The sequence below is a fragment of the Hyaena hyaena genome, unplaced genomic scaffold, assembly GCF_003009895.1.
Source record: "Hyaena hyaena isolate Hyena2069 unplaced genomic scaffold, ASM300989v1 scaffold_664, whole genome shotgun sequence".
Lineage (NCBI taxonomy): Eukaryota > Metazoa > Chordata > Mammalia > Carnivora > Hyaenidae > Hyaena > Hyaena hyaena.
Genome location: NW_024081298.1, coordinates 17,307 through 43,778, shown reverse-complemented (window position 1 = coordinate 43,778; position 26,472 = coordinate 17,307). Strand labels below are relative to the sequence as shown.

The 26,472-nt window shown below is 37.3% G+C and overlaps 1 long non-coding RNA gene across 1 annotated transcript; it reads left to right on the top strand.

Annotated features, from left to right (window-relative positions):
* Positions 1 to 22,991, top strand: LOC120220081. The gene is made up of 3 exons (XR_005525453.1): positions 1 to 201; positions 2,642 to 2,699; positions 22,307 to 22,991. It is a non-coding gene; the product is annotated as an uncharacterized LOC120220081 (long non-coding RNA).
* Positions 22,992 to 26,472: the final 3,481 nt, after the last annotated feature.

Here is a 26,472-nt window from a genome sequence, read left to right as displayed (position 1 = left end):
TTGGAGGACCAACTTTGGGGTAATTCTTTTAGAGGAGTGTAGTGGCTGTCTCCCTTCCCTGGAAATTGCCTGCCTGGTCAACATGGAGCATCCTTAGCTGCCATTACCTGTTCATTAGTCTGTCTGGACCAGAAGTGAGGACTTGACCCACGCTGGACGAATGCCATTCTTTCTTCTAAGAATTTGGTTTGTGACTGAAAGGTAAACAGACCATTTGAGCTAACTACATTGGAGGAAATGAAAATGTGGGGGCTTCACAGGAAGCCCTTCTACCTTCCAAGTGGATTGAGAATGAAAATATAAGTCTATAGGAAGACAGAGAGAAAGAGAGGGATATTAGACTCATAGAGACAAGAAGAAATGAAGTATAAGTATCTAGTTTTGATGACCTTTGCTGGCACCTGGTTACTTTCCTATTCTCTGTGTCTCAGCATTTTTATATGAATAGGGTTTTTTTTGTTACTTACAACCAAAGAGTTAAAACTAATATAAGTGTCTTAGCTGAGAAAGTGAAAATCCTGAGCATAATCCAGATCACTCCATGCAGTTCTGTGATCATTGGCTATCACCTTTTGGGTTGGTCAACCATCATAGAAAACCATGCTTGGCATCACAAAGGTGAGCAGTGTTGAGGATCCATGCAAATTAATCATATCCACCACACTGGATATCCCATTGATGGTTCAAGCCTTGTAATGCACAGGAAGAACAGAAGTTGTAAGTGGCTGTAGCCATGGCACTGTGCAGTACCTGTGCAGGTTGTTTACTTTTGTGATGTCAAGACCTAGGGAGCCCTGGGAAGCACCTCCTGATATCCACTAGTAGGTTCCCTCTTGTCAGGCACTTTAGTCCTTATACCTGATAAAAAGCTATATGGTTTCCAGTCAGGTCATCTCCAGCAAATGTTTGTGTGGGTTATAGGTATGTAGCTTCTGAGGCATCTACCTCCATTTCTCATCAGATCTATAGGCAGCTCCTCAACCAATACACACTACAGGCATGTGCAGATTGTGTACTGAAGTGCGTGTGGAGTGAGGGAAAAAAATAAGTCCGAGGAGCCTGGAAGAGAGAATGCTTGTATGACAGAGTCCCAGTTCCAATTCACCCAGTATCACCATGTCTTTTATGTCTTTCGCTCGAAGTGGCTGTCATCCCCTGGTTATTGTTTTCATGTTTCAGCTGGAAAACATTTTCTTCCCTAATACATATTTCACATAGACCAACTCTTTGTTTTTTGTTTTTTGTTTTTTTGTTTTTTGTCTAATATAGGCTATGCAAACATACATAAAAAATAACATTGAAGTTATTTTTCTAATGTTACTACATGTGAAGAAGACTTTTATTTCCTCTTTGAGGGCTTAATCCAATTAGTAGAAATGAAAGGGCAAGAACAGGTATCTGCTCTTTCCTAATTCAAGTCATTCTGCAAAGCCCAATTCATCTGATCTGAGGGACATCCATTCATGCTTTAAAGGAAGGAGCTGAGACAGACCAGCCCATCTTCAAAAGAGTTGCCACTCAGACACCACAGGGACCTATAAATGTTATGGTCAGGGCTACAGAGAAGGAGTTATAGAACCTGGGTCTGATCTTGATTCGACTACCCACAAATCCCTCTAACCATAACTAGGGCATTTCTCTTAACTAACAAGAGCTCTCTTTCTTCATCCATTTAAAAGACAATGGAGATAATAACACCCGTTCTATAGTTCTTACAGAGTTGGTAGAAAGGTCAAATAAGATTAAGCGTGAAAGTACTTAGAAAGACTAAACCTTGACAACAATGTAAGACATTTTTCTTTTACAGCAACACACACACATACACTCTATATATGTAATTTATTTATGTGTGTGTGGTGTTTTCTTTAAGTCCATTCAATGGTTTCTTTTGACCTCACATTTAACTTTTGACCTCACGTCTCCTTTCATAAAATACATTTCCAGTTACTTTATCTTTACAAAAAGAGAATATTTTACCACAAATTCAAGATAAAAAAGAAATGTACATCTAAAAGTCTGTAGAGGGAAAAAATCTAAATGAGTCCATTAACGATAACTAAAAAGTCAGTCCATCACAAATGGAAAAGGCAAGTAAACAGTCACATTTAATGAAATCTAGTTAAGGAAATAAATCACTCTCTATTTCTCTTTTCCCCAATGCCAATGTTTCATGACTAGGTTTTTGAAACGAAGTGTTTGGAGATAAAGTTAATTTGAAATGTGGTTTCTCAACTATTTAAATAGCAAGTCTTTCTCCCATGTTTACTTAAATGCACACACAGAGCCACATGAAGTCCAAACACTGAGTGCTTTATATACTAAGACTATGTAGTATCAGTGCAAATGAGAATCTATGAGATAAGAAACATCGTGCTTATACCTCATACTTTTCTGTTCCAAATGGAATTTTTAGAGATAAAATCCTTGAAATTGATGATTCAAAAATGTTAACTTCCTAATATCATAATGAAAATCAAAGTTGGCAATTAGCCTCTTATGTTACACATTGTTCGGGAGAGGTTCCTATTTGGGCCATCAAAAAGTAACTTTTAAAAATATGTTTAACAACTATTTCACTTAAAAATTTGTTAAACAAATAAACATTTAAAGAATGCTTATCATATACCACTTGATATTCTAGGCACTTGGAATACATCTGTAAACCAAAGGAAATAATAAGAATTGGAAGATAAAAGAAGGTAATAAATTATTCTTAAATTGAATATATTTTTAGGGGGACACCTGGGTAGCTGAGTCGGTTAAGTGTCTGACTCTTGATCTCAGCTTGGGTTTTGATCTCAGGGTCATGAGTTCAAGCCATGCATTGAGGCTCTACACTGGGCACGAAGCCTACTTAAAAAAAGAGAGAGAGAAAATAAAAAATACATCTTTTTTGGCTTATTTAAGTGGTATTGCCTCAAAAGTAATTAAAATAGATAATAATAATAATCTGTCCCCTAACCTATAAAAGTAATAGTTATCATTCATGAAACAATGTTACAGTTCAAAATATCAACAGAAAGAACATTTTTTTTCTTTCTGAATTCATTTGATTTTGTGAAGCACATATAGTAATGCTATAGCAACAAAAGAGTTTAATTCAAGAACATCCCACTGTCTCTCTGTCCGTCCTATCACATTGTGATATGCAGTGTTAGTAGTTGGAAGTGAAAAATTAATAGGCATAATTTTGTTTTTGTATTTTGTTTCCCCTTCTGAGAAAATTGAGGGTATAAATAAAGTTAGAGATCGTGGCTGTGCATGACACCGATTAACATTCTTGTGAGCATTTCTCTGGTAGTTTTGGTTGCACAGAGAGTAGAGTCATGGGTTCTGCTTCATGACTTGATTCCAAACATAGATGAGTGCATTAAATTCCCTAGATTTTAAGCTTCTGTATCTGCAAAATGAGAGATGGATCACATGACTTGAAAGATCACTTTTAGGTATAAAATTCCCTAATTCCAAGTGATAGAAGTGATATGAGACATACATTAATATAGCATGCTAGACATGAAGAAAAAAGTGTTGTAAACCAATATGCCATTAAATACTACAAATTACAAAGAATTACAAAGCATAAAGCAAGTTTTTAACTATAAATAGATTAAAGCTGTGAAAACTAAGAGTGGTCTGTGGAAGGAGAAGAGGTGTGAATGCTAATATAAAATTAACCAAATTCCTACCTGCAAGAATTACTAAGATGTCTCACAGCTCAGTTCTTCTCTCCTCTTATGACAGGGCCTAGATTGTGTTAGGTTTTCCTGTCATTCATTGCTACTGCTCTGTGTCCCAAGGCCAGGTGCCTATCAGAATGATGTCTGCATCCGTGGCAACCACAACCCTCTTGGCCTAATCATGCTCAGCAAATGCTTAGTCCCACATCCACCAACAGCTTCACTGTTTTGTGGCTTCCAATGATGTCCTCATGGAAGTGGGAGAAGGCTTTCACAAAGCCTTTCATGTTGTGCCTTGTTTTTCCATTTCTTTACAGTTCCTTCTGTCAACAAATTCATTCCTCCATTTGATACTTTTTTTTTTTTTTATTAAGTGTGTGTTATGTGAAAAGCACTGTGCTGGAAACTAAGGACACAGGGATATTCATGGTACACGTTGTGATTAGGAAGACAGGCATAGAACACATAATTACAAGTGTTTGTTAAAATAGAGTCTCTAAAACTCTATAGGAAAGTATGGTGAATTTTCCCCCAAGCAAGTTTGGAAGTCATTTGAGGGGCACCATTCAATGGTGGAATCACAAGGATCTTCTCAGGGGCACTCAGCAAGTATGAAGATTCCACAGACACGTCAACCCTGTTTAACTCCAAAAAAGTTTTCTCCTAATCCAGGAACTATTTTGTCACCTTTACTCAAGAATCCTGGGGCCAGAGTTTTAATACTATAGAATTCTAGGTTCAGACTGCCAGTCTCAAAGTTGTCTTTACCATGCCAAGTTCCTTCCATCCCAGGTTTCATGAGGTAGGCATGACATAGAGTGGTGAGAACATGGACTGCTAGGTTCAAATCACTGTTGCAATACTCTCTGACTGTGCGATATTAGGTAAGTTATTTAGGCTTTCTGAATCTCCATTTCCTTATCTGTATAACAGAGGACTCAGGGTTATTACAAGAATTAACAGAAATATCTGTGCTTCCCACTTACTTTGTTTATAATGGGTCCTCAAAAATGTTAGTTCTTGTCATCCTTCTACTCCTCAAAATCTTGTTTCAAGGGGCACCTCAGTGGGTTGATTACCACTTTGATTTTGGTTTAGGTCATGATCCCAGAGTCATGGGATCAAGTCCCATGTCAGGCTCCACACTGAGCATGGAGCCTGCTTAAGATTCTCTCTCCCACTCTCTACACCCCCCCTCCCCTGCTCTCTCTCTCTCAAAAACAAGATGAATGTTTAAAAAAATACAATCCTGTTTCAATATGTATGCATATTGCTAAAGATTGAAAGGAAATGCATTGTGCATGATTATTAATGATGTCTCAGTTTCTGCTGCTATAGTTTGTTCATGAAATGCATATATGTATTAAAGCCTTTCCTTTTACACAGATAGTACCTGTTTATGGTAGAAAGTGTAGAAAATCAGATAAGTAAAAAGAAGAAAAAATTATCAACTATAATCTCACAATTTGGAGATACCTACTACCAAAATAAATTTACTAAATGCTGGGTGAGAATGATGGTAAACTTGTCTGAAAACATCAATAACATATTTAGTAAGTATGGGACAGATACAGATAAAGGATTGACTTAAAAGGAACTATGAAGGGATTGACATGCTCAGGTAGGATTTGGGCTGGAGGGTCATGAAGGCCCCATCTCTATCCATATAGCTAATCTAAGCCAATGGAGCCCAAGGTTAGGAAATCATCAGAAACAAAATATTCCAGCTCATTCAGTACCTGTGATGGGTCTCTGTGAGACTTGGTAGCCCCTGGCCTGTGGTCTTTTCACCCCTAGGGATCAGCTTTGAAGATTTTAACTCCTTCTACCAAGTTATCCTATAGAACACTTAAGCTCATCCTTGAAGCCAGCCTTATAAAGAGCCATAGGTCATTATTTGCCTCCTTTTACCCCATATTTATGCTTCACTGCTCATTGATATTTCCTGCTATTTTACAAGACAGACACTGATGCCACACATAACCAATCTTGCTCATACTGCCTCTACCCTTATTTTTCCCTACAGTTATCACTGTCTTAAATACTAAGATATTTCAGGGGCACCTGGGTGGCTCAGGAGGTTAAGAGCTAACTTCTGTTCAGGTCATGATCTTATCGCCTGTGAGTTCAAGCCCCACTTGGGCTCTGTGCTGACAGCTCAGAGCCTGCTTCAGATTGTGTCTCCCTCTCTCTCTGCCCCTCTCCTTCTTGCTCTCTGTCTCTCTCTCTCAAAAATAATATTTAAAAATTATTTTAAAATACTAAGATAGTTTACTTAGTTATTTGTTTTGTTTAATCTCTCTCCCATTTCCAGAATGAGAGTTCCATGTAAATAAGGACTTTCATCTGATTCATTCTCTGATGTATTTATAGCACATAGCAGATCCTTAATAAATGTTGAATGAGGGAAAAAATCTAAAACATATAATCTGCTGACAAGTAAATATAAAAGATTGTCTCAGATCATTCACTATTCTGATGACATTAAAGGGGAGGCCACTGAGTATAAAGTGGAGGAGAGTGGGGATGAGAAAAGGAAGAATCAGCACTGTTTAGTGATGTGGGATATACATGTGACATACCCCACGGTACTTGTGAGTGACAGTGGGTTGAACTTCAGGTGAATATGATAAAAGTCTTCACAGGCTCTACAAAATCAAAAATATGAGTAAGGCCAGGGTAATAGTCGGCTAGGGCTGCCATAACCAGATAAAGTAAAATCTTGGATTGAAAATAACTTGTTCTGTGAGTGTTCCACAAACCAAGCAAACATTTCTAATAAATTTTATTTTATTTTAAATTTTTTAATGTTTTATCTATTTCTGAGAGAGAGACAGAGAGAAACAGCATGAGCAGGGGAGGGTCAGAGAGAGAGGGAGATACAGAATCTGAAACAGACTCCAGGCTCTGAGCTTGCTGTCAGCACAGAGCCCGACACGGGGCTCGAACCCACAAAAAATGAGATCATGACCTGAGCCGAAGTCGGACACTTAGCTGACTGAGCCACCCAGGTGCCCCTCTAATAAATTTTAACTTGATAAATGAGTGATGTCTTGCAATATGAGTAATACCTGACACCAAATGTCATGTGATCACAGCTGAGACAGTGGTTCTTTTCTGTCTGTCTGTCTGTCTGTCTCTCTCTCTTTCTCTCTCTCTGGCTCACTCACTCGCTGTGGGATTGTGGGTCACCATCTTCCATGCGTGGATGCTTGGCAGAAATCAGTGATTTTTCAGAATGTTGGAAGGTGCCCACAACTGGCACTAGTGTCATTTTTGTCACTTCAAATCACCTACAGACAGTCTTGCTTTTCTATGCAAGAGTAAGCTTAGGGATGCTTTGCTCATTCTAGGTCAGGCTGCCTGCAGATACAGACTTTTTCCTCTGCTGCCTTATTGTCAGTTGCATTAAATACAGCACACACAAGAGTTTATTAATACTGTACTGTAGTCAACATCCATGCAAGAGTATACAATGGCCCTCATGCAGAAGAAAATTCCATTGAGCCAATAGATAGCAGTGATTCTGTTAGTGATAGTGAAAGTTGTCCTGCACAATAACACTCCTCTCTCCTATCTCCCTCACACCAGTCACCTTTTCAAAGGCAGGTGCAAATTAATTTGTTTATTTTCTCTATATTTTGTATTTTCTTTTTTATTTTGTATTATATTACAGTATTGTGATCATTTTTATATGAATATTTTGCGTTGTGGAACGAATCATCTGACCTTGCATTATTTCTTATGGGGAAGTTTGCTTTGATATACAAGTGCTTTGGATTACAAGCATATTTCCAGAATGAATTATGCTCACAAACCAAGTTTTACTGTGCTACAGTCTGAGGTGCTTAAACAATAGAAATGTATTTTCTACCAGTTATGGAGGCAGGAAGTGCAAGATCAAGGTGTTAGCAGGTTTCATTTCCTCTAAGGCTTCTTTCCTCAGTTGCAGTCAACCACTCTTTGCTCCCTCTTCACAGTGTATTTTCTCAGTATACACATACTCCTAGCACCTCTCTTCATGTCCTAATCTCTTCCTCTTATGAGAACACCAAACTGTCTGGTTTGGTGTTCTTATAAGAGAAGTTCAACCTCATTTTAACTTAATTACCTCTTTAAAGCCCCTATTTCCAAATATATTCACATTCTGAGGTACTGGGGTTTAGAGCTTCAATATATGAATTTTGGAGAGACTCATTTCAGCCCATAACATCCAGTTCTCTCAGTCTGGGTGGCAAAGGCACTTTGCTTCATCTGCATATATAACTATTTTAGACAGCTTTTCTTTTTAACCTTAGAGTTGTGTGATTTTGTTTCCAGGTGTTCTTTCACAGAGAAATTATTGTTGGCTGGTCACTGATTTATGCTGATACATAATCTCAATAAATAAGACCTATCTCAAGGAGTGTAAATTTCTCTAAATCTCTTACAAATCTGATATGAAACATGATAAAAGTGCAATGTAACCCGGCATGTTTCAAAGTCATCAGTTATCATAGGAATATAAGGATATTAGGACATGGATGGCCCTGAAAGTTTTTGAGATGCAGACCTATAAAAAGAATTTATATGAAAGTGATTGGAGGTATTTCTGTTAGTTCTGATCTCATTTCTTCAAAAATACAAAGGTAGAAATACGGTAAAAATATTTAATGCAGAAAATGTCATAGGATAAAACACTTAGAGATAAATAAGACATATGGAGTTTGCAGCCAAGGATGGTAAGTAGAAGAATATCTGCAATGGCTGGAAGGAAATTAAATATCACTTCATTGGGATTTTTATTTTGTATGTGGTAAAATTAATTCTTAAGAAGGCAAACTGTGTTCTCCATGTGACAGAATGTACGTAGAATCTAGTCCTACTCAACTCCCCCTCATTCAGTGCTCTGGTTCCCATTTCTACACTCAAACACATATGAAATCCAAGGTGAATGTCTTGGTCTGTTCAAAGACCTTCCTAACTTTGATAGACTGAGATTTACAACATACTATGAGCAATAAATGCCACCAACAAAATTTAAGTGGGAAATTAGAAAGAATAATGGAAACAGAATAAACTTCAGATTCAAAAGATATTGGAACACCATTTACCATCTCTATGACCTTAGGCAAGACAGTGCACTTCATTAAACCTAATTGTGTCATGTGCATGCTGGGGATAACAATAATTCTTGCCACATGGTCTTCACTGGGTTCATTGATAAACAAAAACAAAGGACCTGCAAATATTTGTAAATATTAAAGTGGGTATTCACACATTGTATGTGATCGTTATTGTTATACACCAAGAATTAGTGTGCCAGTGACATCTAGTTTTTAGGCAGAGAGCTGATTGATATGTAACCTAGGGTAGATATACTAAGAATGAAAATGTCAGTTTTATTTACTTTCCTTTAAAAAAAATAGTGCCAAGTACATGAACCAACTCAGAGTTCAAGTTTAAAGAACACCATCTCCATTTTAATTAAAGTACATAAACTATAGCCTATCTTGACAGCTACAACTAAGAGGAGATGGTATTAAAACCAGTAATTTCCTGGCACCATTCCATTGAAACTAGTCTGTTTAATAGAGGGTTGGTACAGAGCTTCAGAGCTGAGCTCTCTTCTTAGAAGAGAACTCCCATCTGACAGGTCTCTGAAAATCCAATTAGCAACAACCATCAGTAATTAGTTATTGAACATCACATCTATATAAAACCTAAATGTTCCTGTACTTGCTAGGTTTTGCATATAAAATTATATCATACTTATTTTCTCCTGGAGCCCCTACTTGCCTAATCTCTAGAATATATCTCCCCTCAAAATATCCCCTTGCTATTTCTGAGTTTCCCAGAAGGCTATGTTCAGGATCTGGTCCTTCATGTTTTTCTGTTCCTGCCATTCACACCATCCGTGGTTGCCTCTGTTATTAACAAGCATCATAAGATCATCAATTTTCTGGTGCACTGTCCTCTGCTAGTGGTAGCCACTGACATCCCGTGGCATAGTCTCTTCCCTATCCCTTGGTCTTCCCCCGTTTAGAGACCCCAATTCACTTCAAGGGATGAGCATGCTCCAAGCTTCTTCTGAACTAAAGGTCCAGCCCCTCTCAGAACTCTTATCCCCTCAAGCCCAAACAGAAGAGAAAGGCCCTCCTGTAGCCTTTCCCTCCACAAGTCCAAGCCACTTATGATGTCTTGTCCCAGTGCTAGCCTATTCACAAGATGACTGACAATTTGCAGATAGATTCTTTTCATGAGTAAACTTCTACTCATAGACTGGAGTCTAGTCTTAGAATAGTCACACAATTACAATAACTTCGGGGTGCCTGGATGGCTCAGTCAGTTAAGTGTCTGACTTTGGCTCAGGTCATTATCTCATGGTTTGTGGGTTCATGCCTCACATCAGGCTCCATGCTGACGGCTTGGAGCCTGCTTTGGATTCTGTGTCTTCCTCTCTGCCCCTCCCACCCTCATGCTCTGTTTCTCTCTGTATCAATAATAAATAAACATAAAAAATTATAATAGAATAACTTCCCCGAAGCTAAGGTTGTTGAGTCCTAAAATATTGACATTTGCAATATACAGAGTCTGGTCTAATTTGTACTGTTTTCAGCTCAATTCATACATTTTTCATTATTTCTTCTGTCATGAACTAAAGAACCTGAGCCTGCATGATTTCCTGCTGGTTTTGTCTTGGCTTCCAGACTCTTGGAGACAAAAAAATTAAGTACTCTGAGATGAGAATTATTTGGCTTCTATAACTAGGAAGTCCTGGTATAAAACTCCCTAAGGATACCACACACTCACCCATTGTCATATCTGGGTTCCCTCTTTCTCTACCTTATGTCATGCTTCTCTCACATTTTAGGAAAAATTCCTGTGGCAGGTAGGACCTTGGGGGTTCATGGTTGCAGACAACTCTAGGCCAGTTGTCATCCAGTCCTCTCATAGAAACCCCAAAGGGAAGAGCAGACAGGACTGTGAGCCACTGTTTGTCACTTGCTAATTCCTGGCCAATCATTACAGTCTCTTGAGAATATAAAACAGTTCATCTAGAACCAAATGGGGTGATAGATGAGGCCAAGGGAAAGGACATGCTGTTCCAAGGAAAAGAAAGCAGGCACAGTGGACAAAGAGAAGCAGGGGATTAAAGCAGTCCAAATACAAATTTAGGGACCTAAAAATGAATTTTCTACCTCTTCAAAAGGTCTATACTAAAGCCCCCATTTATATTATTAAACAGAACTCTTAATGTCTTAGTCTGATAAATTGCAATTAGGCAGCTTCATTGAATTAAAGACTATTTTGGTAGGTATTTTCCTCCTATCTTAAATTCTAACTTCTCCACCAGGGTGATGCTTATTAAAACAAGAAGAGTAATCTGCTTCAAGTCCAGTGCCTGTCTCCCTCTTAGAAGGCAGAAATTGCTTATAATTCTCTAATCTGAAGATTTTCCAGTTTGAGACTATTGGTCCCACTGGAATCCCTGTTATATATGTGGTATTAATGATTAAATCACAGATTTTAAAACCAGATAACTCTGAATTTGGCTCCCCTTTCTGCCATGTACTATGTCCATGACTTTGGGCAGATTTTCAGTCCCCGTTTCCTTGCAAATAAAATGGATATAATAAATTCTACTTTGTTAGTTTTTTTGTGAGGATTAAATTACATAATACTCTGTAAATGGTAGCTGTTATAATATTAGCACAGTGGTTTTACAATCAGTTCAACTTTTACTTTAGTTCAAACTGATTCTATATTTTATAACAAGAAGTGAAAGCTCTTTCCAATTAAATGGTCATGTGGATCATCTATTTCAAGCATTTAATGGCTTAAAAAACTGATAGTGACATCAATTTTTAGATACATCCCACCATATCTGAAGACAGTGTATTCACAATTAGATTTTGGAATATATACAGCTAGGAACAACAAAAGGCAAAGGAATGAAAAGAGTGAGGAGTGAATAGATGTGAGAGACAGTGAAGTTGTGCTGTAGAGTCCAAACTTCTAAATGCAGAGGGTTCTCACACTAATTCCTGTCTTAGAAACTTGGACTAAAGGCCTGACAGGATGTGAAAATCTGAGTTTCACAGTCCAGGAGATTTGGGACTCAGATAACATTCATTATAGAGCTAACTGTGAAGATATGAGTTGACCTAGGTCATACTCTGTGTAAGTAGAGAGCCCACCATGAGTGGACCCCATTGAGATTGATTCCTCCTAACTAAAACAAAGCCACTGAAAATACTAGACTATTAAGGAGCTTAACATCCCTGAGACAGAGCAGCCTGAATTCAGCATAGCAAGGAATAGCTTCACAGGTCCCAGTCCTAGAAGATTTTCAGGTCTCAACGAATCACAGATTGGAGAATCAAAAGGTGGTATGCTAGGAACATAGAGAGAATGTATTTAAATTCAAACATTGGGAGAAAGTTTTTTTAATTAAAAAAATTTTTTTAGTACAGTTTGTTTATTTTTGAGACAGAGCACGAGTAGGGGAGGGGCAGAGAGAGAAGGAGACACAGAATCTGAAACAGGCTCCAGGTTCTGAGCTTTCAGCACAGAGCCCGATGCAGGGCTCAAACCCATGAACTATGAGATCCATGACCTGAGCCGAAGTCAGACACTTAACTGACTGAGCCACCCAGGTACCCCAGAACATTGGAAGAAAGTTTAAAGAGCCTTCTAAGATAACATGATTGTGGTCCATGAAAAAGTAAGGTTCTATGCCGATATATGAGTAGGGTATTCAAGATAAAAGCACATGGGAAGAGGAGAGAGAATGAGAAGGAACAGGAAAGGGGATGGAGAGAGAAAGAGAAAGGAGAATAAGATGAGAAATTAGAAAGTACTATATGGAGAATAAGAAAATAGTACTCCTTTCCGTGCCACACACACACATACCCATCATTTCCAGAAGCAAATTTACCATGAAAACTAGTAAAGTTTAAATTTAGGGCCTCTCTTTGTTCAAGTCCCCCTCCAAGACCCGAAGGAGCGGCTCAAGCTATCTGTTCTCACACATTTTGTTGAATTTGCAAACCTAAGATCTTTATACCACAATCAGTCAAGGCCATTGGCTCTTTCCACTTTACTTTCCTCTCTAACTATATAGTGTTGGAGAGACCATGCACATTTAGGGATGAGACTAAGGAAATTAAGGTAGGAAAACTTTCAGTTTGAATTCAGTGGGGTATATTTAGAAAGTTGACAGTCTTGGGGCCAGAGTTCATACTCCTATATGGATATTTCCCATGGTATCAGAACTGGAAAAAATGTGGCTGGGGAGGAGAAAGGATGTTTAATATGGACACAGCTAGAAACTATCTTTGGAGAAATTCTACAAAATATTACAGCTTATTTTGGAAAGAAATGTGATACAGGTTTCCCCAAATTTGACAATTCAATAATTTTGCACGACATTACCAGTACCAAATTATGAGTCTGCAGAAAAGCTTCTGAACTGACAGTAATTTAAAAATTCTTTGACTCATTATTCCAGAGAAGAGACTAAACTGTTTTTTCTATTCTTTTGTAGAAGATGATATTACTAGGGTTGCCAGATAAGATACAAAGAGCTGGTTAAATCTGAATTATAGATAAACGACATAATTTCTAATATAAATACTCCCAATATTTCATGGAACTAAAACTTAACTAAACATCCTGTATTTTTACTTGCTAACTCTAGCAATCCTACAAGTTAAAAAATCACTAGTATATGAAGAGATGACCAAAACATACACAACCAAAAAATGCAGGAAAAGAAATCTTAAAGAGGAGTGTCAGGCAATTAATTAAGAAAATTATTGTTATTTTTATGATTTGATAATGTAGTATTTGCCAGCTCTACCCTATAATAAATACATTCCTACTTAAATTTATCTTTTCTTGTAAGGCAGCCCATAGACCTGAATCTGCCCCTGCTCCTACCACTTCCTCTATAAGATACAAAAATCTATCAGTATTCTCAGGAATTGAATGGGAAGGACAGCCAAAAGGAATAATGAGCTAATGCTGGCCAAATGCATTAAAGGGAGTAAGGAGGTGTTTTACAACTGTACCAGGGAAAAGAAATATTTGAGCATATGTAGAGCCATTAACAAATAAAGAAAGAGTGAAATTAATAATGACTCTAAAACAGCTGAGATAATGAACTCCTTTTTCAACTCTGTCTTTGGCAAGATAAATAAGGAAATGGAATTTGCAGAATTAGGAAGTAATGAAGACCTTGTAAAAATTGCTATTAATATAGGGTATGTAAAAAATGCTTAAAAAACCTGAATAAATCAGAGTGACTTGGAAATATGCATCCTGGAGTTCAGAGGTGAACACATAATGAAGTTACTAAACTACAGACCATTGTTTTCAAGACTTGTGAGGTCAAAGAGAGGAAATTAAGAGCAGAGGGAGGGGAAATGGGACTTCGCAAATATAAATGAAAGGAAAGAATTTAAAAAAGAAGATCCTAGCCACTATAATGTACATTTGAATTATTTAATAATCCAAAGGAAACAGAGCACTTGTTAAGGAAAGCCAATGAAAATAGGTATTAAGCTTCATAATATTGTAAAATAAGAAAAGAATCAATAATTTATATGTATAGTAAGAAGATTGCCAGACTATAAAATAGGCATATATAATACTACATATCATGAACAGTTTGTACTCAAAATTATTATTGACTGGTTGGCTAAAGAATGTAATTATGTAATTAAAATGAACTAAAGAGTGATAAATAACAACACTAAAATATAACACTAGACAAAAACTCTTGGGACACAAGGGAATGGATTGAGCAGAAACTATTCTCATTGCCAGCCAGATTTTTAAACTTCCTTTTAGAAATTCTTGGGGCAGCTGGGTGGCTCAATCTGTTGAGTATCCAACTCTTGATTTTGGCTCAGGTCATGATCTCACAGTTCATGGGATGAAGCCCTACATTGGAGTAGATCATGCTTGGGATTCTCTCCCTCTCTCTCTACCCCATCCCCTCTCATGCATGCTCTCTCTCACTTTCAAAATAAATAAACTTAAAAAAAAAAAACCTTGCTTTCAGAAATTCTTAAAAGATAGATAAACAAAATCTCTACTGATAACAGTTTCTCACTAAAAAGAAACTTTAATGTAGACCTCATGAAATCACAAGTTTAAAGAACTGGGAGATACCTAATATAAGGCAGGTGAAATCAATGTTCACAAGGCAAAAAAATAAAATCCATAAGAATACAAATCACAGAATTGGTATTAGTCAATTTATTCATTTTAGAGATAGGAAATTTGAGGTCCAGAGAGACTAAGTTACTCATTCAAGGTAACTAGAGGCAGAGCCAGGACTAGAAATCAGAACTTTCTGATTTTGTGTTTAATGATCATTATTTTATTTTGTGTTGTAAGCTCCATGAAGACAGAGATTGGGCTTGTTTTAAATTGCTGACACTCAGCACCTCACCCTGTGCCTGGAATTACACAAACTCAGTATTTGCTAAATTATTTAATAAGCATGATACAACCACTCTTATCTTTACTTTCATCTAAAAATTAATTTCTCTCCATCCCTTTCTTTGGTTCCTAATATCTTATAAATAAGGGGTCCTGGTACAGTTACTACTAAGGTGCCCAAAACAAATAACTACTTATTCTTTCTTGAAAATGGTGTTAAGACTATTAAGGGTAACAAGATAAACCCCAAAGACATTAGAGTTGGCTCAAAATTTTTACACTTAGAGGTCTGTGGATTCATCTTTATGACAACTCTTTCAGTAATGCGTGGGCTTATATTCATTCAGAGGGAAAGTGATCTCTAGGGAATTAAGACTGTGTATGTAAAGAACCTAGGCAACACCAAACTTCATATAATGGAATCGTGGATGTTCAGGAAGTTAATTTCTTTTTTTCATCTTTGAAACAGCAGAGGCATTTACAACCACTACAATCAGATCACTTCTTATGCATCGTGGGGACAACCTGGAATACCAGCAGATATTAATGCAAATGGAGGAGGTGACAGAGATGGGCCAATCTCAGTGACATAAACGGTCTCAGGCTACTCTTAACTGAGTCCTCCAAACATATAAATACTTGATTCCAATGACAATTAACTTTGTGACAATAATGAAAGTGCCTTCTGTATCTATAAATGAATCAGAAGGCTCTGTTTAGTGAGGACTCCAGAATTTTGACAGAGGAAGGGCTATGGGAAGAAATGTTTCTCAGAACTGGGAAAATTATGTAGGAAACACAATATTTTGCTTTAGATTGTGTATTTACTTACAGTGGCTGGAGGTTGGAGGGAGGGTGGCCTGGTGTTGGAGATTTTCAGTACTCTAATTTCCATCTCCCTCCGTAGGCCATACTTTGGGCTCTTATTGCCTCTGTCCTTATAAATAATAAAGAGACTCATCTTGAGCACCTTGAAATGACATAGGGAGGCTCTAATAAGTTTGGTGTGGCAAAAATCCATGTTCATTGTAATTCACAAACAATTCTTCTCTAGGGAACATTGCACATGGAATAAAGTAAAAAGCAGAAGAAATGGGAATGATCCATACTAACTGCCACACTAGGCTGGGAAGCAGGTCATAGATGATCCTAAATCCAGTACAGCTAAAGAAGCTCAACTCTGGAAGTAGGAGAGATTTAAAAAACAAAAAACAAAAAAACACTTGTTTAATGTAGTCCTAAGTGCTGCCAGTTCTCAGAGACAAACTCATCATGGTTAAGGATGTTTGGAAGGGAATCTTGTCAAAATGTTGGATTAGAGGGTCTATTTTGATCTTTTTAACACGGAGATTCTTTATTTCTTGACTTCAGACAAACAGTAGGTCATATTTCTCATCTGTCATCTAGATACAAGTGAACTGCTAAATTCATGTTTAAATATTCTCAGGTTACTCAGATGTTTCTTTCACCTGAGTACTTTTCCCAAAAATTATGGCAGGCATGTTCCTCTTGAATATCCAATCTTTTTACTCTTGGAAGCTAGATTTGGATCACTTTGCAATAATTCTCAGAGTTGTATTAAGAGAGAGCCTTGCTAAGAAGACAGATGAGAAGAGAATACTCTTAGCTGACTTAGAAACTAATTATAGCAAAATGCAGAGACAGAGTTCTTAGAGACTTCAGGAGATCAGAGCTTAGTTCAGACATGTTCCTAAAAGAGCAGAGGCATAAATTCCATTCTATCATGGAGAATATTCAGTCTTCTTTTCACTCAGTATTTTAAACTCAAATTTAAAGTTCATCTTCCCTTAGCAGAACATTGTTTCAATAAATCCTTTTTTGATAATAATTGAAGCAGACAAAAAGTTTTGTTACTTAATAAAAGATGCAAAGGTGTAGTTGTTTTGGCTGTGGCTTTTTAAGGAAATACACCTTTAGAAAATCACCCCAAGCAACGTCAGTTTGAAGGTGCAGCATTTATTATGCTCTAACTTACACAAGAGGCACTGTGCTGAATAAAGTGATCACAGGGATAAATAATACTTGCTCTGTGATAAATCTAATTACTTATAATTAGGAGAAGGGAGGGGCACATTTAAAAATAAGCATGATCCAAAGCAACTATAATAAGTCACTGACTGTGAATTCAAAATAAGCTAGGAGAATACCTATAAAATATTACACTATATTTAAAGTAGTAAAAATGTCCAGAACAATGAATAGTTTTGTTGTATTTGGTGGTGATTAGGTCCTATTTATATTACTGGGTGGAGCTCTGAGTATCATATTTTATAAAGGAATATAGATAAACTGAAGTACTTTGAAAAGAAAGAGAAAGGATGGTGAAGAAACAAACAAAACATGTCCTAAAGAGTAGCTTCAGGAACTGAGGATGTTTAGCCTAGGGAAGGGCAATAAGGTAGATGACAAATGTCCTTAACAACTGAAGGACTGTCATGTAAAGAGGGAGTGGACTCCAGCAGGCAAAGCCAGTACCAGTGGATGGCAGTTGAAACAGACAGCCCTGTTTCAAATATATATATATGTATATATTTGAAATATAAATATATATTTCTAATATATATATTTGATATACATTTGAAATATATGTTTCAAATGTATATTTGAAATATATATATATGTATTATATATATATGTATACATATATATATTTCTAACAATTGAAACTGTCTTCAATTGTAACAGGTTTCTTCTGAAAATTGTGAACTGCATGCTCATAAAATTCTTAAAGGAAATATTACCTGAAGTTTTGAAGAAGTGTTTCTTATAACATTGAGTTACAAGAAATGACTCATCAAATCTTCCAAGTCTCTAAGATTCTAAGTACTATATTAGAGGAGTAAAAATGTTCATTAAAAGAATGGGCAAGAAAGATTAATGTTGATAACAACAGTTTGGGGAACCCTGTACAGGATGTAGGACTTGAAGTGAGATTTGAAGAATAGCTAGGATCTCAGGACATACTGATGAAGACAAAGTGCATCCCAAGTGTAAGAACCAGTATAAACAATTATAAACAGATGTTATCCTTGGGAAATGGCAATGTGGGTCATAGGCAGAATGTGGACTTTGGAGTTAGATTAACCTGAATTCAAGTCTTGGGTGACCTCCTTTCAATGACCACATCTTCACCCATGACTTCATCTAAGACTTATACTCTCCCTACCGTATGGTTATCCTTTTCCTAGCTCCAAACCAGTCTAAGAGACACCCTCAGTGGTCTTACACACTTCTTAAACTCAATATGTTTCTAACTAAGCTGCCTGTCTTTCCTTTGAGATATGCACTTCTTTCTCTAGTCCCTATTTCAGTGAAAGCCTCACCGAGTACCCTAGTTATCCAGCCAAAACATAGGAGTCAGCTTGGATTCATCCATTTCCAACTGTTCATACCCATTGCCAATCCCCACATCTGACACTTCATCTTCTAAGTAGATTTAGGTATTTTCTCCTCCTTTCCAGGTCTGCTACCTCTTCTTTAGTTCAGATGTCTGTTGTTTTCACCTAAGCTTCTAATTGGTCTGTCTAACTCTACCTACACACACCCCAACAAGCTTTTGCTTTCAGCACATTCTCCACCTCAGAATAAAAATGCCATCATTTTCACCAATCTTACCTCCTATGCCCTGTGCTTAAAGATGTCCTCAAATCTTAGCATCTACATGAAAAGCCCAAGCTTCTTAATGTGGCACACAAGGCCATCCATAGTGAAGCCTTTCTTGAGCTCTACTCCCAATTCCAGCCTTAGTGAATTTCTTATAGCTATGTGTTGTACCACGTTTTTCCAGGATCCACCCAGTCCTTTGCTCATAGAAACTCTTGTACTAGAAGTTCCCTTCTCAGTTATCCTCTAGGTTCATTCTTTTGTAAAGGCTCAGCTCTGGTATCACCACCCTTGGAACCCTTCTCTGAGCATATTTTCCTCTTTCTACCTTCACTTTGTTGAGAGCTCCTGTAGCATCCTGTACACACCTTTGTCATAGCATTGCCCCCAACCCACTGTGATTGCTTAGTCTTCCATTTTCTTTTTTAATGTTTATTTATCTATTTGAGAGAGAGAAAGACAGACAGACAGAGAGAGAGAGCATGTGAGCAGGAGAGGGGCAGAGAGAGAGGGAGGGAGAGAGAATTCTAAGCAGGATCCATCCTCAGCATGGAACCCAACATGGAATTTGGTCTCACAACTCTGAGATCATGACCTGAGCTGAAATCAAGGGTTGTATGCTTAACTGATGAGCCACCTGGGTGCCTCTATCCTTTCATTTTCTATACCAGTCAAAGAACTCTGTGAGGGAAAGAATTGAGTCTTCTCTTACTGTATCCCTGGCATCTTGTGGGTACAGAGCAAGTACTTGTGGAATGGATTGCAATTCTCCTTACTGGTTGTACATTCTTGAACTTATCTTCTATGAACCTCACTTTAATAATCTGTGGAGCAGATTTCACTGGGCTTTTGTGAGAATAAATGAGAAAATAAATTATTATTATTGTTATTGTCATAATTATGACAATTTTGTGGTGGGAGCACAGAGTGTTTGGAAAGTTGTAGCTAGTAATAAAGTTGAAGCTGGTGAAGGAAAGGTAATAGATGTCATGCTAAAGATGCTTGGTTGAAATGTGGAGAAATGGAATAGTTCTCCTCATTATTATTCTTGAGGTTCAACTCCTATACCAGGAACACAATAGTTTTGATGAGAATTGGAGATATGGGGGTGAATAGAATGGTGAAAAATTAATCCTGAATAAAATAGGGATTCAAAAAATATTTAAGTGAAACAGTCAACAGAGATCTTAATATTCACAAGCCAGGGTTATGGATTATAGATGGTATCTGTTTAATGACTTGAACATCTCCAACCACTACACTTGGCCAGCTTTGGGCATGAAAGAGAAACAGGACATACTGGGGACTCCTTGCCCAGGTATAGATATTGGAGGGAGAGAGGCATATACCCATTGCTCTTAGCCACCAAGTAGAAGCATGGATACACAATTTCTCTACAAGCTGACTGGGCCCTGTTTTGAGACTAAAGATTGATTCAGCCACAATTTTCACACAAATTAGTTTCTGCATATTACCCATGTGCACTGTCTTCACAAGGGCTCTTCTTTCTCTTTTCTGCCTCTTAGTGTAGTTTGCTTTTAAATATGAAATATACTGGTTAAGATCCTACCTGTATTCCATTAGAAATGTACCAGCTTCACTTCAGAGTCCTCTTGTCTCATAAATAAAAGCTAGAAAAAGGATTGAAAGAAAACCAGAGACATAAAGCCAAGAATATCCCTCAGTTCCCTGCTGGGCCTGCTTAAGATTTTCTCTCTCCCTCTCCCTTTGCCCCTCCCCTGCTTGCTCTCTCTCTCTCTCTCAAAATAAACTAAAAATATTAACAGTAATAATTATTTCTCCTTAATGATTATTAATGATCCTAATGATTATGATTATGATAATGATAATGATAATAAATAATAATAATAGTGATAATAATAATAAACAAAGGCTACTATATAGTTCCAGGAAGACTTCTAAGCACTTTCCATCTTTTAATACACTTAACCTTCAAAATACCTTATGAAATTGTGTTCTACCATTATCTCTATTTTACAAGTGAGGAAACTAGAGCACAGAGAGGTCATACAACTTTGCAAAGATATACAGCTGGTAAAAAAAAAAAAAAAGGAACAGTATTTATACTTATGCAGTCAGGCTCTAGGGTATGGTCTACATACTACATACTACTAAACTACTAAACTACTACAGTAGTTTAGTTGAGTAAGACATCCAGCTATCTAAAATAATTGTGCATGGAGGACCTGAATAGACATTTTTCCAAATAAGACATATAGATAGCCAACACATTCATAGAAAGATGTCAACATCACTAATTATCAGGGAAATGTAAATAAAAACTCAAACTCTTAAATACAGAAAATAAACTGGTGGCTGCCAGAGGGGAGATAAGGGAGGGAATAGATGACATAGATAAAGTACACTTATGATGAGCACTGAGTAATGTATAGAAATGTTTAATTCTTATATTGTATGTCTGAAAACTAATATAACACTGTATGTTAATTGTACTTCAGTTTTTAAAATATAATAAAGTTATTCTGTTTTCATAAATATGTGATTATAATATCCAAGTTCCAAAATCAGCTCAGAAAGAAAGATAAAAGATGAATTAGGGGTTTATATGCATAGCGGAGGGACCATTGGAATGACATTATGTTATATGTGAGTAAATTTGTACTAATGATTTTCATTCAACTCTACCATCTACTGCCTGTGGGTACTTTTATTTCTTCATCTGTAAAATAGAGATAATGGCACCTGCCTCATAGCATTATAAAATTATATAAACTTCTGCAGGTAAATACCAAGTGCATAGTAAGGGTAAATAAAAGGTATCATGGAACATAGTATGTTGGTAATTTATCTATTGTCTATCATTCTATGCTTACTTCTTTGATTCTTGTGATTATATTAGGCACACCCAGACAATCTAGAATAATCTCCCTATAAAGAGACCCTAAACTCAATCACAAAGTTCTGGGGATCAGGATGTGGATATCTAGAGGAGAGTGGGAACATTATTCTTCCTACCACAGAGACCATGATCAGATTCTGACTGAAGAGATCAGTAGTGGAAAATACAAGAACATTTGTCAAAGAAACAGAAGAAGAGAATAATAAAGATCAATAAATCATTAAGTCCTAGGCTTCTCTCCTTATAAGATTATAAATGACATATATAATATGTTTATGATAACAATATAAACCTCAGTGTTGCCCTTAAGTTAAGTCTCAAACTTTTCTGCTTTATGACAATAGACCATCCATTGGGGACCACCTAAAACAAGGATTGGCAACTGAAATGCCCACAGGGATTAGGTAGATAATATAAATGAATGAAGATTCAGGTATCGGATTAGGCAGACACTGGTAAACTGAAGAAGTTGATGGCTTGTCTGAAAGGGGCAGCCCCTCAGTTGCAACCACTTGTTGCCATACCAAATGACTCTTCAACATAATTTAGAAATCCAGATTTTTATGTGAAGTCCCTTTGTTTTAAATAATTACTCAAACATTTTAAAATCTTTGTTCTAGTCAAATTGCTAATCATCCATTTGTGACTTTTGGGCCTTATATCTCATTATTATTTATTTCCTCCCTTGCAGATACCTAATACAAAGTAAACCACAAAGTCCGAAACCCTCAGACTGAAGTCCAAACCGAGCTGGTCTTTGCTTAGAGTCCAGACAGCCTGGAAGAATCACCATTCCTCACCATCAACTTATGAGTCCCTTCTTCACTTTTCTTTTCTGTCCTTCCAGCTGGAATTCTGTCCCTGTCTCCATTTCCTAGTCATCTCCCCCTTCAAAGCCAAACTCCAGTACCACACTTCTATGAAACCTCCTAGGTGCTCCCAGCTGGACATGAGCTTCTCTCTCCCTGCTATCCCCCAGCAGCACTATTGGCCCTCTGCTCTTTTTATCTGACTCCATGCCTTACCTGGCACCTAAACAGTAAACTCCCTGATGGTAGGAACTGTTCCTCACCTTTAGGTTCTCTAGAACTTTGTACAAATTGTCCAATCTACATTTGTTGAATGAGTGGGCCCTGAGAGAATTAATGAGAATAGGGGAAGCTGCATCCTATTTAGGTGCTTACTAGGCAGTACGATGGAAGGTGACACAGGGGACAAAGTGGAAAGTGTGCAGACTTGGAGTCAGAGAGGCCTGGGTTCAAATTTAGATCTAGACACTGACTAGCTACATGACTGATTTAAGCATGTTGCATAATCTCAATTTTCCCAAATACCCACCTCACATTAATCAAATAAAAGACATAACATGTAAAGTACTTAGCATAATGCTAAGAGCACCCCTTATGTATGTGCATGCAGACACACACATACACACACATGGGTCTAATCAGAAGTTTCCAGAAACTTCTTTTCTATACCTAGCTCTCCTAAAAAATTTTATGAGACAAATTTGTAGGCAGAACTTCTTTCAACCAAACATAAAGATTGGAAAATTCCAGCAGAATAATTCCATGAACTTTCCTGGGAATTATGAAAGATTCTTTTTCATGAGATTCTCACATTTTTCCATGTCAGATTCTGCCTCTTAGCCATTATCACGTTATCCTAAGAAAAACACCCATTCTCCTCCAGTCCCCCTCCCCTCCAAAAAGAGACACAAAGAGAGACCAAGTTTTGTGATAATCTCATTTGGCCCATTTCCTTGAAATCTTTATGTCCAGCTTGTGCTTGTTTTCCTATCGATGACATCAAGGATCAGTTCCCCAACTGTATGGAGTATTTCAAGGAAACTTGCGATTCTGACCTCTGAATGCCAGGCTGACTTTCACAATTCATAGGCTGGCTTTGTGGAAAACAGCCTTTGATCATCTCAGCTGGAGGGAACTTTATTAGGAGTGCTTACTGAAGACTGTGCACACGATGTCATTTTTGCCCACCCACTGTCTATTTAAGGCAAGGTAGTGGCACATGCTTTCTTCTGACTCACAAGAGTGGTGCCTAAGGTTTAGTTTATTTCTTTTTAAAGTCCAGCTCCCTTCATAATGACTTGTCAGGGAGCAGTCCCCATCACTTAATTGTCAAAAGAGCACCATACCAAGATCAAAGCAGCTGTGGGGATGGATGGGAAATATTAGGATAACAAAAAGGAAAGGAAATGAAGGGAAAGGAAAGGAAAGGAAGGGAAAGGAAAGGAAAGGAAGGGAAAGGAAAGGAAGGGAAGGGAAGGGAAATGGAAGGGAAGGGCAAGGAAGATGGAAAGCAGAAACAAAGGAGAAAAACAATAGGGAGGGGTGGGATTACAGCATCACTCCTGGGCATCCCCTTCTGCTCATTTGTCTCTATTAAATGTTCATAGCCATGCATCTTATACACCCAGATCTACTGGCTATGTGGGTTCTGGGGCAAGTTATGCTTCATATTCCCAGAGAGGCCAGTAGACTTTCAGGGGCTCAGCCATGACCGCAGTCTCTGGGCTTTGAATACACATTTCACACTGGGTTCTGTTTGGCCACTGCCTGGCTTCACAGCTGTGCTGATTGCTCAGTGGGGAACGCCATGTCTGTTCTCCAAAGGAATTTAACAAATTAACTATGAACAAAGTCGCTTGGACATGACATAGATTCACACATGCTGTGTCATGCCAAGGAGAAGTTTGTCAGCTTGCTGTTTTCACAGATATGAAAAGCAAATTCCCAGGACCCACCAAATAGATGGAAGCACAACTATGTTTAGAAAAGAAGGCAGGAGATGGGGTGAAGGAACAGGGCCGCACCACAGGCCAAGATGAAAATCTCTAGAAATTCCCACATTAACAGGGTCACAAAAGCAGTTAATTACTGAGAGAGAGGAAAGCTTATTTTAAATAAGTCCTCACAGATTAGTGTGATACCTATTCAGAAATACACAGAATATTTCTACACAGAAATATATGCAATGATTTAAAACCAAACAGTGAAAGAGAAACAATTGGACAGCCTGGCTGGCTCCAGGGTTTCTGTTTCGTATTTTATGTACCTCATTTTAATTCATACAATGATCCCATAAGGTACATGTTAAGTCAAGAAGATGGTGGGGGGAGACTGAGGCTCAAAAAGAAGTTAAATAGACAGAAAAGGTCACAGATTGTATGATTCCATTACATGCAATAAGTAGAATAGGTAAATCCATAGAGATGGGTTTCCAGAGGCTGAGTGGAAGAGGAATGGAGAAGGACCCTTAATGGACACAGGTTTTCTTTGGGGGTGGTCAAAATGTTTGGAACTAAATAGAAGTAATGGTCACACACAATTGTGAAGGTATCAAATGTCACAACATCAATTTAGTTAAATTTGTGTTATGTAAACTTAACCCAAATTAAAAAAAAAGAAGTTAAATAAGTTTTGTCTAGATTTACAGTTACTAAGTTTGTAGAGTCTAGATTGGAACCCAGGTTTGGCTAAATCAGGTCCATAACAAAAGATGAATAGTCTGTAAATTCATTAGTGGTTCATATATGGGACTAACTGTATTTGTAAACATATGGTGTTCTGTTTTTAATTCTGGCCCTTGGTACATACTACTTCCTCCATATCTTCTTTCCTTAGTTCATTGGCCCCAGATATTTTACCTGATTAACTTCTCGCCCTTTAAGATTCCTTCTTCACCACTATGACCATAGCAGATCCTTGAACATTTTACTTGTTATGCTAAATTTTAACCCTGTTTGTGAGACAGAAGTTTTACCATATAGTTAAATATAAGAATACTGGTGAGGCACTTTTATTAAAGGAAGGAAAAGTTAAATGTCTTGTTTATTTTAAATCAAGAACCTAGGCAAATATGTTCAAAATAAATATCTCTGGCTGATATAAGATTATTTTTTATATGTTTTTGTATGTTTAGCTTTATTTCCCAAATTTCCTAGGTCAAATACAAATAAACATTAGATTAGAAAAAAAAATCTTTCTTAAAACCTGCTATTAACTTTAATAAATTCACAGTGTACAGACATATTCTTTAATTTTGTCATTAACCCCATTCTCATTATCCTTTGCTTTCTGAAACATCATCACCAAAAACACAAGAGAAAAAAATACATCTTTCTTCCATTTCTTTTTAAGTTAATTTCTAGCACTTCAATAGTATTTCCACTTTTTCAGCTTATAGGTAAAAATATTTAATTCATTTATCCTGAACTCTTATAAAACTACCTTCTTTTTAGCTGTCTTATGGATTTAAAAGTCCTTGTGAACTGGATTGAAATCCATCTACCACTTATAAATTGCTTATGTGGATAAACATATCCCAAAACTCCAGTCCATGTAAGAATAAAAATGCCTGTGAATCCAAACCCTCTTGAGTTAGGAACTGCCTTTTCTTAAGGACCCACTGATGCCAATTCATTTATCCACACCAAGACTTTGACAGCCAGTGGTAGGCATTATTTCCTTCATGTTCTAGATGACGAAATCAAGCTTAGAGGAGTTAAATGGTATATGGAAGCCTCACTGCTAACACTGCCAGTTTAACTCTCAACCAGTCAGGAGTGCTAATCTCCAGTCAAAAACCTCAAACACAGCCAGTGTGAGCAAGTGACATTTGTTTTTAAGAAGAGTCAGAACGTCTTCCACACACTAATAGCCTAGAAGCCTAGTCCTGTGGAGCTGTGGACAGTCTGCCACTTCCTAGTCATATTTAAGTTGAGCCCAGTCAACCTCACTAAGGCTGCAGAAGGCTGGTCTCCTATAGGCCAGGAATGGTCTTTCAAGAAGCAATGATGGTGGCAGGTTACAGACACACTAGCTAGAGATCACAGAT